Raw genomic sequence first — 6,599 nt, 5'->3', positions numbered from 1 at the left:
GAGGGGGGGTGTGGTATCAGCTGGGGTGAGTGAATGGAGGGGACAGAGGCCTTGTCCCCAGAGAAAGGGTGTGAGTGCTCTGTGGGGAGAGGGGTCAGAACCCTCCCCCTGCTATTATTTCCATCCAGCCCCAGCATCTTCTCCCCGCCTCCACCCAGCTCACGCATCTCAGACAACTGCCCTCTTGGCTCCAGAGTGGGCAGCATCTTCAGCCTTGTGAAATCCTGAAGGAAGGAGTCTGAAAGCCAAAGAACTGGAGAATCGTGAAATGTCATTGCTGGCGGGAAGCTCATCCATTCCCATCATTTTCAAACTTTTTTTTTGCTTAATTATTAGCAGTGGAACACAGAACTCCTCCCACCCCAACCCTACCTCATTTTTCTCCCCAAATAATAAATAGTGCATTGATTACCCTGAGAACAGCCTCAGCGCCAAGCCTGCCTTCTTCATCCCCAGTTCCCCTGGAGGTATGACACATGTGTAAGTTAGGCAACTGTCACCACAATTGATATATAGAACATTTCCATCACCCCCACATTCCCTCATGCCTCTTTGTAGTTCCTTTCTTTTCCCTCAACCCCTGGTACAGTAGGTTGAATAAGGGTGCCCCCCAAAGGTGCTGAGTTCTAACCCTGAATTTCATATATGTTGCCTTACTTGGAAAAAAAATCTTTGTGGATGTGATAAAATTAGGGATCTCGAATTGAAGATTACCTTACATTATTCAGGTGGACCCTGAATGCCATCACATCCCCTATAAGAGAGGCAAACATGCAGAGGAGGAGCTGATGTGACCACAGAGGCTGAGACTGGCGTGATGTGGCCTCACGCCAAGAGAAGAGCCACAGAAGCTGGAAGAGGCAAGGAACAGCTTGTCCTTGGGAAACTTCTGAGGGAGTGCAGCCTTGCCAACACTCATTTCAGACTTCTGGCCCTGGAATTGTAAGAGAACCAGTTTCTGTGGTTTTAAGCCACCCAGTTTGTGGTACTTTGTTACAGTAGTCCTAGGAAATGAATACACCCAACAACCATGACCTGTTTTCTGTAGAGTTTTGCCTTTGCAAGAATGTTGGATGAATGGAATCCTACAGCATGTAGCCCTTTGACTCTGGTTTCTTTCACTCAACGCCATGCATTTGAGATTCATCCATGTGGTTCCATTTGTCAGAAGTCTGTACCTTTTTATTGCCAAGTAGTATTTCATTGTATGGATACACCACCGCTTATTTCTCATTCACCAGTTGAAAGGCATTTGGGCCTATTCCAATTACTGGTGATTATAATAAATAAGGCTGCTATGAACATGTGCATGCAGGCCTTTGTGTGGACATGAGCCCATTCCTCTAGGGTAGATATCTAGGAGTGTGATTAGTGGATCATATTACAACTATATTTATAGTTCTATAAGAAATTGACAAACTGTTTTCCAACGTGACTGTACCATTTTGCATTCCCACCAGCACTTAGTATTGTCAGTTTTGCCTTTTTTAAATTGGACTTTCAATAAGTATGTAGTGATCGCAAGGTCACGAGGTTGTTGTGGGCATTAAATGCTGGGAATAATGCCTATAACATGAGCATGTGGTCTCTGCCTCAGAAGCGTTAGCTCCTCCTTTTGTTATTACTATGGGGAGGCCAGGGCATAACCAAGGCTGGAGAACTCTAGTGCCTGGTGGGCTAGGCCAGGGCTTTGGGGAGCAGGTAAGCACATATCCTTCTGGAAGGTCAGGGTCCCCAGGAAACAGACCTTGAGACGGAGATTTGTGAGCAGGTGGTTTCCCAGGAATGCTCTTTAGATATTGAGGGAGTGAGTGGTATGGTTAGGCAGTTGCAACAGAGGAGGCCTTGGGCAGTTCCATCAGGAGCTCTGGAGTGGGGACAACCCTTCAGAGATGTCACGATCTACAACAGGCAGGTCAGGCCTCTGTGCTCTGCACTGACCAGTCTTTGGAGTGACTGCTCCTGCAGAGACGAGCCGTCAGCAGCCAACACTGTAGGCATGGGGTGGGGGCTGGCACTTCAATCAGGTGATGTCGGCTAGTGGACAAGGCAGGCCCAGTGGTCACAGCTTTCAGTTTTTCCCAAGTAGCAGTAAATCTACATTTTGATGTTGTCTCCCAATTTTTAAAAATGCTGGAAACTCTTTCAGACTTTTAGAACACATTGTGAGGAGCTGACATGCCAGGCACAAAGTCTGAAAGGGGCCTGGGACTGCCCGTTGCTGTCCCCTGAAATATAAGCTACTCTGTCACCAGCTGACCTCTCATTAGCGCCCGGTTCCCCAGGAGTGAGCTCCACAGAGCAGGTAACTTTGAGCTTTGCTCCCCACAGCATCCATAGGGTGAGGCTTGGCAGAAACTGAAGCTGGGTGAAAACAGGTAGAGACAAAATGGGTGATTTGCTGCTGCTTGCAGGGTATGTATTTGCCAAGAAAAGGGAAGACAACAACAAAAAACCAAACAACCCGATGAAAAAAATGGCCAAAACATTTGAGTAGACATTTTTCCAGAGAAAATATACAAATGGTCAGTAAGCCAATAAAAAGGTGTTCAACGCTACTACATCATTGCATGCATGCTCAGTCGCTTCAGTTGTGTCTAACTCTTTGCAATCCTATGAACTGTAGCGAAGCAGCCTCCTCTGTCCATGGGATTCTCCAGGCCAGAATACTGGAGGGGGTTGCCATGCCCTCTCCAGGGGATCTTCCTGACCCAGGGATCAAACCTGCATCTCTTAAGTCTCCTGCACTGGCAGACAGGTTCTTTACCACTAGCATCACCTGGGAAGCCCAGTAATCATTAAGGGAATGCAAATCAAAATCACAATTAGTGAGACAGCATGTCACACCCATTAGGAATGTTATTGTTTAAAAAAAACACACACACAGAAAATTAAGTGTTGGTGAGGATATGGAGAAAACACAATCCTTGTTCACTGCTGGTTGGAATACAAAATGGTGCAGCTGTTGTGGAAAACAGCATAGCAGTTCCTCAAAAATATTAAACATAAAATTGACATGAAAGTGAAAGTGTTAGTTGCTCAATTGTCCAACTGTTCACAATCCCACAGACTGTAGCCTGCCAGGCTCCTCTGTCCATGGGATTTTCCAGGGGAGAATACTGGAGTGGGTAGCCATTTCCTTCTCGAGGGTATCTTCCTGATTACCATATGATCCAACAATTACACTTCCGGGTACATAGCTAAAGGACTGGAAGCAGAGACTTGAGCAGGTGTTTGTACACTCGTGTTCATAGCAGCGTTATTCGAAACAGCCAAAAGGTGGCAGCATTTCCAGTGTCCATAGACAGATAAATGGATAAACAAAATGTGGTATATATAATGGAGTATTATTCAGCCTTAAAAAGGAAGGGATTTCTGACATATGCTGGAATATAGGTGAACATTAATGATGCTACGCTGAGAGAAATGTGGTACATAAAAAGACAAACATAATTTCATTTATGTGAGTTACCTAGAGTAATCAAAATCAAAGAGATGAAAAGTAGAATGGTTGTTGCTAGGAACTCTGGGGAAGGGGAAATTGGGCATTGTGGTTGATCAGGTACAGAATTTCAGTTTGGGGAGGTGATAAAGTTCTGCAGATAACTGGTGGTGTTGGTCGCACACCAATGGAAATGCGTTTAGTGCCACTGAACTGTATACTTAAAATGGTAACTTCTCTGTTATATATATTTTACCAAAATTTAAAAAAAAAGACAAAAAAAAAAAGAAGGGAGAACAATTCTCTTCTAACGTGGGAGCCAGCTCCAAGATGGCCCCAGGGACCCGTGCCTGCTGCTGTTCATGCCCTGATGGCTGCCTTGTGCAGCCAACAGGTCGTGCAGGAAGGAGAGGGTGACTCCTGGTGGTGATGCCATCAAAGGCATGGCGTCTTTCGTTCTGTTCACTTGGTCACTGGCTGGGGGCCGGCAGCCACCTTGTCAGGAGGACACGCAGGCGGCCCGTGGAGAGGAAGCAGGGCTCTTCGCTTACAGCCTGCATCATGTGAGTCATCTGCCTTGGGTACGAATTCTCCAGCCCCACGAAGCCTTCAGATGACTGCGGCCTCATGAAAAATTCTGAGCCAGGCCCACCCAGCGAAGCCACCCCTGAATCCCTGGCCCACAGAAACGGTTGGAGATAATAAATGTTTATTGTCATCCTAAGCCACTGAGTTCTGAGTTCGTTTGCTGTGCAGCACTTGATAACGAATACCTTCTCACCAAATGTATGTCATGTATTTTATCATAACAATTTCTCTCACACCCACACGTCAAATTCATCAAATTCTGTGGGCTCATCCTTCAAAATATATCCAGAATCCAAATCCTTCCCTCCACTTCCACCACCAGCACCTGGGCCACTGCCACGGCCTCCGCACTGGTCTCCCTGCTTCACTCCTTCCTGGACTGCCTCGGCGGCCAGAGAGATCCTGCCTTCGTGCCTAGTGGGGCTGTGACAGGAGGGGTGACCTCATGGCGTCTGGGGGCTGCAGGAAGACGTCAAGTAGGAGTCTCCCTTGGGGAAACGGCAGCACTTAGCAGGGGCCTGCCCAGGGGATGTCTTCTCCCCTCCCCACAGGGGAGTGGCTCCTGACGTGGCCAGACAGAGGATGGTGTCAGGGCCAGGTGAGGGGTGTGTTGTGGTTCTGTTCCCTGCATAGCACTGAGGGACCTTGCACTAGGTAGTTTGGAGCCGCCCTGGCTGAGAATGTGAGCACGAGAGGGGGTGTGTCCGTGCATCCCACACGCCTGTCCTCAGAAGGCCAAGGAGTGCAGTGGTTTAGAGCAGAGACACTGGAGTTAAAAATCTCAGCTCTTATGCTCTGGCTGTGTGGCCTTGGGCAAGTTGCCCAACCTCTCAGTGCCTTCATCTTCTCTGTAACCTGAAACTACAAATGCTAATACCTACTGCATAGGGCTGTTATGATTTATTGAGTTAATGTGTACAGAAGGCCTTGGAACAATGTTAACTGTTCCAACAGAACATTTTCTGCTCTTCTAGGGTTGGCTGTTAATATTATTACAGGCATAGTTCAAATCCCTGCTCTGCCATGGACTTGCTCTCTGACCTAGCACAGCTCACTTGGCCTCTCTGGGTTCAGTTTCCTCACCTGTAAAATGGAATCGCATTGGCACTATCCATAGGGCAGGTATGAGGATTCAGTTCAGTTCAGTTCAGTCGCTCAGTCGTGTCCGACTCTTTGCAACCCCATGAACCGCAGCACGCCAGGCCTCCCTGTCCATCACCAACTCCCGGAGTTTACCCAAACCCATGTCCATTGAGTCGGTGATGCCATCCAGCCATCTCATCCTCTGTCGTCCCCTTCTCCTCCTGCCTTCAATCTTTCCCAACAAATGAGTCAGCTCTTCGCATCAGGAGGCCTAAATATTGGAGTGTCAGCTTCAACATCAATCCTTCCAGTCCTCCAATCCTTGTGAAGATTCCAGGAGATCTCAAACGGGAAGGCCTCCTTCTCACGTAAGGCTGGTTGTTGGTTAGGCGCTTACGCGAGGTGCTGGGTGTGTCTGCCCGTGTGGGCGTGGCAGGCACTCGTGCGGGCACCTTCCCTCTGGCTCAGCCCCCGCCCACGCCCTCGGGTCAGCAGGACCCCAGCTGATCAGCCCTCCAGACAGACCCTTTTCTTACCCTTTCTCCTGCTTCTTGGGTTGCAGCGCCACCTGCTGGCTCAAAGCTACATTGCACTCAGAGTTCCCTGTCTACATGGCGGGAGCAAACTCTGGAGCTCTTACTGTGTCCACGTATGCATATGTCGAGGTAGGTGTCAACCTCTATAGTGTAACCTTCATGCGGCAACCTCAGGGAGGTCACATACAGCCAGCTGTGAAGCTGGGTGAGATTCGAATCCATATCCCCTTTCTCCTCACTCCAAACACCCTTCTAGAGTGTGTTCAAGTTCTACATATGGACTTGCCCTCCCCTTCGCTCCGGAAGGAGCCGGAGCGGAGGTCGGGGGCCCTTGGGAGAAGGTCATGGCTGTCCCCCAGAGCTAGGATCGAAGAAAGGGCACTGGACTGTGGGTCCTCAAGGTGGAGTCTCTCTCTGGCTTCCCCAACTATCAGCTCAACAATCTTTGGAAAGTCCCTAGCATTTATTCTAGCCCTTATCATTTTGAAATGATAGTTACTGCGGGGGAGAGCATTTAACGTGGGTGAGAAGAAAATTAAAAGTAAACACATTTTTATAAAAACACTAAGAAATCCTTTCAATCTCTCATAAAATAAGGCATTGGCAGTTTTCTGAATAGAGTCCTTTGCAGTAATAAATACTCTGAACATAAAGAGTGGTGAAGTGTGGTAGCCATTGCATTGGTTTGCACACTATAATTTTAGATTCGCTTTCGCTCAGATGTGTGGGATTCTGTCCACGCCCCCAGCATCTTGCTCACAGCTGGGCTCATGTCCAGGCAGAACCGCCCACACTGTGTAAGTGTAGACATCCTCCCTTCCCTCTCTCTCTTTCTGGACACACAGTTGCCTTTCTGAAGTTACATAATAAAAACAACTAACATTTATTGAGCAGGCACTGTTCTGAGACCTTTATCTGCATTAATTCACATCATCCTGCTAAGAACGCTA

This window comes from Muntiacus reevesi, chromosome 2 (genome assembly GCF_963930625.1).
Source record: "Muntiacus reevesi chromosome 2, mMunRee1.1, whole genome shotgun sequence".
Classification (NCBI taxonomy): domain Eukaryota; kingdom Metazoa; phylum Chordata; class Mammalia; order Artiodactyla; family Cervidae; genus Muntiacus; species Muntiacus reevesi.
The sequence above is the reverse complement of the archived record's forward strand: the minus strand, read 5'-3'. Positions refer to the sequence as shown.